The sequence below is a fragment of the Toxorhynchites rutilus genome, chromosome 3 (genome assembly GCF_029784135.1).
Source record: "Toxorhynchites rutilus septentrionalis strain SRP chromosome 3, ASM2978413v1, whole genome shotgun sequence".
Lineage (NCBI taxonomy): Eukaryota > Metazoa > Arthropoda > Insecta > Diptera > Culicidae > Toxorhynchites > Toxorhynchites rutilus.
In genome coordinates this window covers 260,143,864-260,155,896 of record NC_073746.1, presented here as the reverse complement: position 1 = coordinate 260,155,896, position 12,033 = coordinate 260,143,864, and the positions used below count along the sequence as shown (strand labels likewise).

The window sequence follows — 12,033 nt, the reverse complement described above, 5'->3', positions numbered from 1 at the left end:
TGAAATAAAAATATTTTAAAAACAAAAATTTATTTAAAAAAAAATTTTTCTAACAACTTTTCCATGTTTTTTTTTTGAAAAAATTAATCCTAATCCTAATTTTGTTCAAAGTCAAGATAGCAATATAGTGTATTCGAAAAAGTTTCTCTTTAAAATATGAACTTTCGTCGAAGACGTCAATTTTCTATCTCTTATAAATATAGGGCATTTTGGTATGGAGACCTCTGAAAAAAAAGGTTTACTCGTTACTTTTTTGTTTGTAAATTCTCACGTTTGACATGTTTTTGGCACGTTTCTGAATAAGAAAAGTTAGCAGAGCATGTAAATCGCGATAATTTATACATAAAAATGTTACGAATTGAACATTAATAGTAATTTTTCAAAGAAACATGAAAAAATTGTTGTTCGAAAAACTTTTTCCCTGCAAAAGTGCCCATCTTCCGATGTATGGGTGACTTGTTGGAAATTCTATGGGCTATTCAAATCTGTTTTATCAGAATTTGAAAAAAAAAACATGTTTACAAGAAAAATTTTAATTTTCAAATCATTTTTTTTTCAATGATTATTTTTATCTTGATAATTTTTAATAAAAAAATAAATAATTCTCTACATTTCCCTATTTAAATAACATTTTGTAGATCTTATAGTTTTTAAAGTAACATTTTTCGAAAAAAAAGTTGAAAAAACTCAAAATTTCAAGTAATTTTTCACACAAAATCCATCAGACTTACACAATTTTACTCAAAGAATGAATTGTAGGGAATTATTTATGTTTTCATTAGTAAATATCAAGTAAATTGATGAAAAATAAAATCATTGAAAAAAAATATTTTGAAAATTAAAATTCATTTTTGTCGAAAACATTTTTTTTAATCTGAAAAAATAGATCTGAACAGCCCATACAATATCCAACAAGTCACCCATACATCGGAAGATGGGCACTTTTACAGGGATGAAGTTTTTCGAACATCAACTTTTTCTAATTTTTCTTTGAAAAATTACTATTAACACGTTGACTGCCACGTCAGTCACCGGCGACTGACACCAAATTTTCGCTCAGGTTTCGTCAGTCACCGGTAACTGACAGTATATACTAATAATAACTAATATATTTAAGGCAACTAACTAATATAAGCATTTATCTATATGCTCTGCTAACTTTTTTATTCAGAAACGTGTTAAGAACATGTCAAACCGGGAGAATTTACACACAAAAATATAAAGAGTAAAACATATTTTTTTTCAGGGGTCTCCATACAAAAATGCCCTATATTTCAGAAACTATAAAAGATAGAAAATTTGACGTCTTCGAGGAAAGTTAATATTTTTATAAAATCTAAAACTTTGTCCAATACACTATATTGCTATCTCGATTTTAAACAAAATTAGGATTAGTTGTAATTTTTTCGAAGAAAGGATGAAAAAGTTGTTGCTTTAACAATAACTTTTACCCTGTAAAAGTTATTGTTAAAAAAATTTTTTCCCTGTAAAAGTTGTTGTTAAAAACAAATTTTCCCTGTAAATGTGCCCATCTTCCGATGTATGGACGACTTGTTGGAAATTGTATGGGCTATTCATAAAAAATGCCTTTTAGAGAAAAATGAACCTTAATTTTTAAAATAATTTTTTTAAGCGATTTTTTTTTTAAATTGGAAGGGGTTGTATCTACCGCATATTTTCGACGTAGAACTACACAATTATATTATGCAATCCATTCGTCCGTAATTAATTTTTACCCGCCCTTTTGGCAGCGTTTTATTTATATGACGGAGAAACGCCAAATCCTCGGAATATACGATATATCTGAAAACGACTCATGCCAAAGCTTCATTTAGAATCGGGAATTACAAAATCAAGTAAATATAAAAAATGAACAGGGATTCTAACTGAATCAAACCTTAGGTCATGTGTCATTTATCGGAACAAGTGACAATGGGATGAGGTAATATCTTGTGAACACAATGGTCAAACGAAAACTAAGGCAGAACTTCTCCTTTTTTGCGACATGCGGCCGAGCATTGTGGCACCTTAATTTTGAAGTCCAATTTCCACAGGTACATCGATTTTGAAGTCTGTGTTGGGGAAACCGTAAATCGGGCCAATCAAAACTTGGAAGTTAGGGCGTTTAGAAAACGCATTACATTTTACTGTTATTCAATTGTTCATCTCATAAAAAATAATATTTTATTAATTGTGATAGATGCATAGAAATATTTCCTATCAATTGATGCAAACATCTGTTAAGAAATGTTCGAGTTATAAGCATTCGCAATACGAGTAGAGTTAGCAAACAAATCGACAGAACAAATGTATGGGAAAAAGGAAGTTCTTCCAGTTTTCATGAATTCAAACCGTTTAGAGATTAGCGAATTGTAATGTATATCATATCAAACAAATCTTAGAGAATTTCCGATTCGATTGGTATGCAAATCATGAGAATTCGTTCACAGTGAAAATAGTTATTAACGTTAACTTTGTTTCATAAAAACGTGACCTGTTTTCTGATTTGGCACCCTTCCAGAAAGACGTAGTTCTACGTCAAAATTTTTTTCGTTATATAAAGAAACACACTCGATTTGAAATAACATTATACATTTAGCGGCCTGCTGTTTCAACCGGAAATTGACGATCACCGTCAGGTTGGGTTTCGCGCATCTCTTCGATGAATCGATGAATCCCCGACGCAGAGGATACGTGTGTGTAACGATTCACGCTAGGCTCGAAGTCCGAGCGAAGGGATGTTTTGTTTACACCTGTCGTAATATGCACGAACAGCGAAAAACCGAAGGCAAGAAGGGTGAGGTAGAAGGTTAAGGTTAAGTGGAACAAAAAACGAATGGATGCAACAAGTGCATTGCATCTGTAAGGTTAATTCTCAAAAGCTAAAGCCGATCGCTTTACACCTTGCGCTCGTAGTAGCAGTTGTTTGCCGCAGATAGATAACTATTCGCAGAGCATGTCAATCTTGTTGTTACGCGGTTCACATTTTTACTATCTCAGTTTTTATGAGCTTGATGAATTAAATAACTAGCTGATTTGTGTTTCGACTTTGTGTATTTGTGTCGTTTAAGTTCAAAAAAATCTACTTCTTTCGCTTCCAGAAGTCCAGTGCCTTCCTTGGAAAAATCCAAAGCTACTATTGTATTTTTGGAACTTTTTTAAAAATTATTTTAAAAATAAAAAATTTTAAAATTTAGTTAAATTATTTAAATTAAATTATAAAAAGAAAAGTAGAGATTTCGTGGATGTTTCGTTTTAAATCTTCACTGAAGCTCATGGAAACAAAATGCCGTGAAATTTTTAGTTACATTTGAACTGAAAAGAATTGATATAACAGATTTCCTTCGAAGTTTTTTTTGCACTGAATGATGACTTAACCCTTTGCGCTCGAGCGGTGCCTCTCAGGCACCACTGCATGTGATGCAATAACTCGAGCGGTGCCTGAGAAGCACCATTCAGATCGATGTGTCTAAATGTCTTATCTCGGGTGATTCTATCGCCATAGGAGATGAAAGCTGTACCGCAAACTGTTTATGTCACAGACACAAGCAACCTTTTCAGCGTAGCCGACAGGGCCACCATAAGTCCCAAACTATGCGTGAATGGCTGCTTATCGTTACGATATTTAGTCTGCGGCACCACTTTCATCTCTTATAGCGAAGTAGGACTTTGTCTTCGACAACAGTTCAAACTCAGCCTTCTTGGCAATCGCAATATTTATTTCAATGTTAGTGAGCCCAATAAGTATAGAACACGACAAAGAAATTACTTCTAGTGAAGATGCTTTAATAATTGTATTTCATTAACCTAAAAAAGTATGTATAATGTTAAAATATACGAGTTGAAAGTGTCTTATTATGTCTAAAATTATTTTAAGTTAACAATAACGAACTCATGAAATAAGCAGGAGCGCATGAGATTACTCTCGAGTTGCTGGTTCACCCGACAGAAAAGCGCCTCGAGAGCAAAGGGTTAATATTCCTCCGAATAGAATATTACTAATGCCTTATTGACAAGTTGAACCCCGCGTTGGTTCATGGGGCTTGACAATGAATTTTCCGTCTGGTTCGCGACAGTCTCATAGAACCGACGGTAGATTTTTCGTTTGGAGAGCTTCTGCACTGGAAACGAGAATAGCAAAGCTGGAGAATGATTATCAGAAAAGTCTACTATGATTAGGGGGGCATACGGAAACTTCATTGTCAGTTTCCAGCTCAGACGGGGCTCAACGCGGTAACAATTTGACTGCCAGTGGAAGTGTTTTACCAAAACGCAGAGAGCGCTGTATATCTTTAGGTTAGTTTAAAGTAGTGGTCTCACGCTGGCACACATTCTAGTATAGGGAAATTTTTCATAACTATTTTATTAATCAAGAAAATACAACACATTATATCGCACCAGTCCACATATATCGGTTTAAATTGAATACAAAAACAAAATACTTTCAGCAAATAATTTTGCGCAGATTACATCTCGCTGATTCCAGAAAACACACAATATTATCTGCTTTCTAAAATCATCTGGATTTTAGATAGATCCGATGCGGAAATGGCCTTTTTTGACGTAAAACTACGTCTTTCAAGAATGGTGCCAAATCCGAAAACATGTCTCGTTTTTACGAAATAAAGTTAACGTTCATAACTATTTTCACAGCGAACGAATTCTGATGACTCGCATACCAATCGGATCGGAAATTCTCCGAAGTTTGTTTGATATACTATACATTACAATTCACTAGTCCCTCAATGCTTTAAATGAAAACTAGGAGCATTCCCATTTTCCCATACATTTGTGTGCTTACCATCCCGTACCGTCAATAACGAGCAACTGATACATTAGTTTCTGCTCGTTTTTAACTTACTTGGTATAAATAAGCCATCCGCGATTTGAAACCACAAAACTTCTCATTTGGTGGTCATCGAAGTAACATCGTGGCCGGTGTGCGTCTACCGGGAGTAGATTGTCTCTCTAAAGGAGAAGTATGGAGTAGAGTTTATTTCCACAACGGTCCGTCTCAGGGCTAGAGGCAAATGAACGGAAGAAGTTTAAGGTAGTAGCCCGGTGTGACAACCGAAATTACGACGTTTATTAACCCTCTACAGCCCAAGCCCGCCTTTAGACGGGCTTCGCGGATTCTGTTTTCAAATTATTCAGACATTATTTTCAATGTTCACCCCCCAACGTCTTTAGACTATTTTCATCTATCACACATACACATTGTTTTTATGCTGGCAGCTTTCTGCTAGGAGGGAGGCGATCTGGCGTAGTGGTAACATCCATACCTCTCACGCAGAGATCACGAGTTCAATTCTCACTCCCGACATTCTTCCAAAAATGGAAGTAAAAGTGACGAACTAGCCGAAATGTGTTGAAAGTCACTATAATAAAGAAAAAAAAATAATTTCTGCTAGGAGTATTTTTTGTTGAAAGTCGGAAATTCGAGATAAAAGTGGAGTAGTTTTTTTTAGATAAATAAAAAACTTGGGAGGTAGAGGGTAAATAATTTTTTTTTCACAAGAAAATAAAATGCGATCGTTTTACAATTTTTACATGTTTTTATTAGTGTTTCAAAATATAGAAAAAAAAATTTTTTAGTTTATTTTACATAAATTTGTTTTTAATATTTGACGTCAGAGTGGAGTCTTCGAAAAGAAGATGAAGCTGGTTCGGGGATGATGCTTGGTTACGCGTTCGTTTACCAAGCGAACGATCGTGAGTTTAAACTCAGGGCCCTCAATTGACCATCTTTGTGTTGTTATAGAACAACTACGTCCACGCAACCATCATCAGCGATGGAAATCGATCCACGGTGGAACAAAGATCGATTCATCCATACAACTGCTCTGCTCTGCAAGAAACATCGGGCTGCTGTTCTATAAATAACCCAACAATGATCAGTATCAACTGTCTCCGCTGTCCGGTCTGCTGAACAATAGAAGAACAGAAAGAATACCCTTACGCCTAAATATGGCTACTACTGTGTAATTTACCATAATGTAATGGAACAGAAAACTTAACGCCTAAATGGCTACTACTAACTACTGTGTAATTTACAATTTATAGAAACATAAATATGTACACGATTAAAACCCGGCTCTGTTACAGCTAAAATGCTAATGAGCCTGATAAATAAATAAATGGGATAAAAAAAAGGTAACGTATTTAGGTATGTGTGTCTAGAATAACGGATAAAATTTTTAGCCAAAAAGGTTGAATAGTTTTGAGCCAGTGCTTCCTCGAAATTTGGAAAACATGGTTTTGAAAAAAAACGCGATCAACCCTCAAGCGGAATATCGGAGCAAATGTGTTTATAGTTTGTGATCGATATCTTAGTAGCAAGAAGAAAGCCTGGTGCGAGTTGGCACAAATTTTTGGGGTTTGGAGAACGAATTGTAGAGTGCTTTAATTTGGTTCATAGTAACAGCCAAATTTTAGTATGCATTCTTGTGAGAAAATTATAAACAACTTTCAAGTTTTCCGCTTCTTAAATGGCATTTAATTTTCTCAGCATTGAAATCAGTTTAGCAAAAAAAACGAACTGATTTTATTTACAGATATAAGTTCAAAAAAAAATTTCAACGTCAAAAGACAAGCCAATACTAAGTTTTGTCGCCACAGAGCCGATACGGCCCCGACAAGGCCCTTGCAGCCAAATGGTCCACCAAGACACAAGTCCAACCTCCAGCCTTGTTGTGGATTGACTTGAATATCCCATCCAGAGAAATTGAGAAATTTTCCTTCACGAAAAATTTCTAGACCGGCCCTTACAGAACTTTTAAATTTTTATCCTTCATATCTGCACCACGCGCGACGCTCAAACTTTTGTAGACTACTTTTATTTTTTTATTCAACTACTACTATATAAAAACATAAAATAAAAATAAAAATAGTCCATCATCACCAAGATCATGACAGACATAACAGAGATTAATACAAAATAGAGAAAAAAAATAATATAAAAAAATTAAATCATCTACACATTATAATCTGTTCAATATAAACTTCGTCAGATACAATATTCAATGAAACAAATAAAATAAAAAAGACTGTAAATTAAGTAAATTAGAACCAGTTTGAAGCAATTAGCCATATGCGTAGAAGTTTTTTTTCCACCAATTATGATCCTCTATTACCTTCTGAAAGGCTCCAGACATTTTTTGTTGTTGTAAAAAAGATGTTTTTGTATATAAAACAATAAAAAAAATCCGACTACAGTGAAGAACAGTGAAAAAAATAGAGACTGTATATTAAGGTGCCAATGAATGTATGGGAAAAAATCGACCCTAAAATTTCAAAAAGTTACCCTATACAAAATGTTCACCACCTCGAAAAAGCACCCTATGCCGAGTTTCAGCTCAATTGGACTTAAGGGAGATTGGTGCAAAGCGGTCAAAGTCAACGGGGGAGTAAAGAAAATCAGGGGTTTTCGAAATTATTTTTTTGATGCCAAAAGTCTCAAATGCATGAAGCGTCGAGATCTAGTGTCATCTCGAAAACTTTTTTTTTATCAAAAATCGACATTCTGCGACATTTTTTTTCGGAGTACGAAACGAAAGTATGGTTTTGGGTGCCAATAAAAATAGTTATCTCGATTTTTCATTCGGAACTTGCTACGAAATGTTGATTTGCACGATAATATATCCTATGCAAAATATTAGCTCATTCGGGCTTTTTAACGTTTATGACACCAGTTTTTATGGGAATAACTCTAGGTTGACGAAATGTTATTCCATTTCTGCTCCTTCGAGAACAAAAGTTTATCGGTGGTTTAGTGAATATAAAATGGGTCGAACAAGCACCGCAGATGCACCTCGCTCTGGAAGGCCAAAAGAGGCTACGAATCCAGAAATCGTAAGAAAAGTGTACCGACTCGTTTTGAACGATCGTAAAGTGAAGTTACGCGAATTGGCTGAGGCATTTCAAAAGAACGAGTGGGATACATTTTGCACGACATTTTGGACATGAAAAAGCTATCCGCGTGATTGGTGCAAAAAGACTAACTAGAAGATGTAATGAACAGCTTTTGTTTTACATAACAGTAGACAAACTCTCGGTCATGAGCGACCATATATTCTACTCTGACATGAAAGCACTTAAAATAGTAATTTTATTTTATTGTTTCGAATTATAAGTTGCTTGCTTTCAAAAAATAATATCCGAAGAGGTAAACATGCGAATTGAATAAAATGTTTTCGTAGTCCTATGTTAAAAATACGATCTTGCCTTGGACAAAACTCTATAAGTTTTTGGTTCTTTTTTGAAATCGATGTGGTAAATTTTAATAAATTATTTTTCGACGAAGCAATAATTTGTCCTCGTAAGGTAGACCGGGGCGAGTTGAAACACTGGGTAAGTTGAAACGGAAGCCATAACTTTGACCAGGAATGATGGATTGAAATGATATATTTTCCAGTAAACAGTACCTTCTAACTCATCTTATGATAGTCATAACCAGTAGAGATGTGCCATCCGCTCATGAGCTGTTCCGAAGAATCGACTCTTTGAAGTGAGTTGACGCGGAACAGCTCGCAAAAAAAAATCAAACAGCTCTTCAGCTCACTTTGATGATGATGAAGGAGAGAAAAGAGCTGTAGAATTGAAGAGAGTGTGTGAGCTGTAAGATTCAAATGAACTGACCGTCTCTCGCTCTTCGTGTTAAGACATCAGTTTAGTTTCATTTGTCCCTCGTTTTTTAACTGTTATATTCGCGTTGACGGCATTGAGCTTTGTTTACCAGTTTAGGGGGCGCCAAAAATAATAATTGGCTCTCAGGCAGAATGAACACGTTTTTAAAATTCAAATTATTAATGAAAATTAACTTCTGTGTATCAAATGAGTATTCTATTTCAATGAAAAACACTTTGTTTGCAGGCGGTGCAAAAATCTCATAAGATTTTTTTTTTTTGAACAAAACTTTCTATTGTAATGTAAAACCTCAGTAAAAATGTCGGAAATGTTGTACTCGCCGAGTCTGTTGTAAATAATAGTCTGGAATACGTGTTTCAAGTAATTAATAATATGGTGTGAAAAATTTCATTTGAATTTTAACATTTTCAAACTGGCTTCGTGGCTATCGAGTGTGGGACCCAAATTGAAAGTCGGCACTGACAACTGAGCTGAAGAGCTGTTCATAAAGAACAGCTCATTTAGATGAGCTGATATGATCAGAGCTGTTCATCATGATGAGCTGATTTGCACACCTCTAATAACCAGTGTTGCCACACGTATAGATTTATCTGGAAAGGTACACATTTTTTCGTTATTTTTGGTACAGATTCTGTACGGTACAGAGTACAGATTTTCGTTAAAAAGTACAGATTGGTACAGATTTTTTTCCGCGGGTATCTTACATATGAACAAAGCTATATTAAGGTGCTGCAGTATCGCTTGGTGCGGCAGCTCGAAGCTTTAAATTAATGATGTTATGCAATCTAGATTCAGGAAAACTATGTACAAGCATAATCGAACACACGAATGACGAATGAAATGTGATATTTGTAGTAAATAAATGAGCATTTTTTATGCTATGCTAATAAAATGGATTTTTCTCTTCAACGAATATTTTTGATGGTACAGATTTTATGGCACAGATTTTTTGAAGAAAAAGTACAGATGGGAAAGATTTCTAACCCCTCTGGTACAGATTAAAATGTGGCAACACTGGTCATAACAAGAATATTGGAATGCCTTAACGCAATCCACGCCCTTGTTTACTTTCCCCGCTTATGAAATCTAAACGAACATTTCTCTGCGCTGACTCAGTCCCTGCCATACAAATGAAACACAAATTTCTGCATAACTCAAGAACTAATCAAGCAAATCGAGCCTATTTTGGCATGTGGAGGTTTTAGGGTGCAATAAATGTTTCTATGGTGGTTCGAAACCTCTTCTCTCTCTCTCTCTCATGTGAATTCTTTGCAATGATACACTCATTTTTTCCTTCTTTGGAACTTATTCTCACATTTTTAATATTATTTCATTCAAATTATGTCTACAAACAAACTCGTTGACAATATCTATTACGTAAAAAGGAAAAAACAATGGCATCATTCGTTATGACTATCGTCCTGATTCGGGTCTTTTCCATTAATTTCGAGTGTTTGAATTGGAAACAACTAGCTTTACAATGTTGGAAAAACTTCACAGTTGTCATTTTATACTCAAAATATCAACAAATCGATATTATACATAATCATTCATAATGATCGTTCTTTCTAATAAGATGAATAACGGATTATTGTTTCTCTCACACTATCACAGTGACTTTAATTTCCATTTTATGGTGTTGCAAGTTTCTTTTAGTTTACTCCTAAAAATAGAAATAAGAAATTTTTATACCTTTTGTTGTTTAGAAAATATGCTCAGTATTTCGCATTTCCAAAAAAAAAAGAGAAAAACATGCTTTCATGGGTTGCATATTCTGAGAAAAATGTGTTGTATGGGTCACTGTTTCTCTAAATATTGTTATCGTATACATTGTTACAATTGTTGGATTAGCCCCTTAGACTACGATTTTGATGGGTGACGCATCGAGTAATTTCACTATTCTGCTGAGGGTTCTAGCGCCCTGCGATAAGCTAGTGCACAATGAGTGAAACTCGATGTTGTAAGTGAAGGGGTTAACAAAATGAGTCTCCAATTAATATCCTAATCTTATGTTTCGGAGGATTCATTTTCGCCAGTAAACGAGGCCATGAGCTTGAGGAAATCGTCAGCTCACTCAGATTACTGACAATAATCACGCCAGCAGATCGGTAACACCAAACAAAGGTCGACGCATAACCCTTCAAGCTGCATCTACATCCTAATGACATCTGTTTCTTGACGCCTAATTATAATATTTTTTCAAACTTTCATTTCCAATCCCTGAAGCTGGAGAAGTGGAAGAGCAAAACAAGGCAGCAAGTGAAGCCAGCTTGCGTTTTGGCCCTTTTCATCCACTTGCTTCCCACCGTAGCCCGAGAAGAAGTTTGGATGATGTAAAATGTTCAGCTGTTGTCTGCTGATAATGGCCTAGCTGGCCAATACTCACTCGGCAGCGACAGCATGGTGCTTTTCTTCGTCCTGGCCGGGTCTTTGCATATGCTTCGTCTTCTCGTTTTATGGTCATCTCGGCTGCTGTGGTCATGATGCACATGGCTTGCTGCCCGGCTGGAGAGCGATAAATTCGACCGATAAGTTTTATCAGCAGTAGCAGGAATCAAATTGCGCGAGAGAAATGAGTGTGGAACGGAACACATGCCCCACGGTGACAGGAAAAAGGGATGAAATTATATTTCAATATTTTTATCAAAAATAAACTGTTATTTTTCTGCCATACAAGCTGCTGCCGTTCTTTGTCTTTCTTTTTGTTTGGGAAGATGAATTTTATTTCACACGTTTCAAAGTGCTCAAGTGAACGAACAGTGCATACGACGTTGTTATATATTTTTTCATGATGGGTGATTTTGGAGGCGGCTGCAATGTGACACTAGAGATACAATGAAGAATCCGATTGCAGGGAAGATGAGCTGTCACAACACGAGTGTTGAGAATGTTTTCAGACATATTGTGCAAGAAGCGACAGATGATTGAATTCATGATGAGTTATCATATTTTCTTGGAAGTGAAGCTACTCATACTCCCAAATCCAAAAAGTGTACATCGTAAAACAAACCTTATCGCGCAGTATAAAAATATATGAAAATATTTGAATTCATCAAATTGTTGCAAAAGATAACGTCATCTCGTTGAACATAATCAAAATATGATGAAATATTCAATATTCGTAGGAATTTTTATTGAAGATATAGGAAACCATAAGAAAATATGTTTCATGTACAAAATATGTTTTTTAGTATTTTGTTAGGACCTCTGACTGATTTGGTTGTACGATTCTTGGTTAATTTTTTCGAGTTTCTGATATAACCTTCGCACGCTGTTGTAATAAAAAAAAATGTTTTTCGCATATCCAGTCCGTCGTCATTCCTTTCGTCTTTCGGTCGCTAAGACACTTGGAAAATCGATTTACCTACGCAATCTGTTAAGTGCATA

The 12,033-nt window shown here is 35.2% G+C and overlaps 1 protein-coding gene across 1 annotated transcript in view; it reads left to right on the top strand.

Moving 5' to 3' along the window:
• LOC129778136 (protein neuralized) overlaps nucleotides 1–12,033 on the top strand; it is an 88,036-nt gene that overhangs the window by 1,254 nt on the left and 74,749 nt on the right. The window lies entirely within an intron of this gene.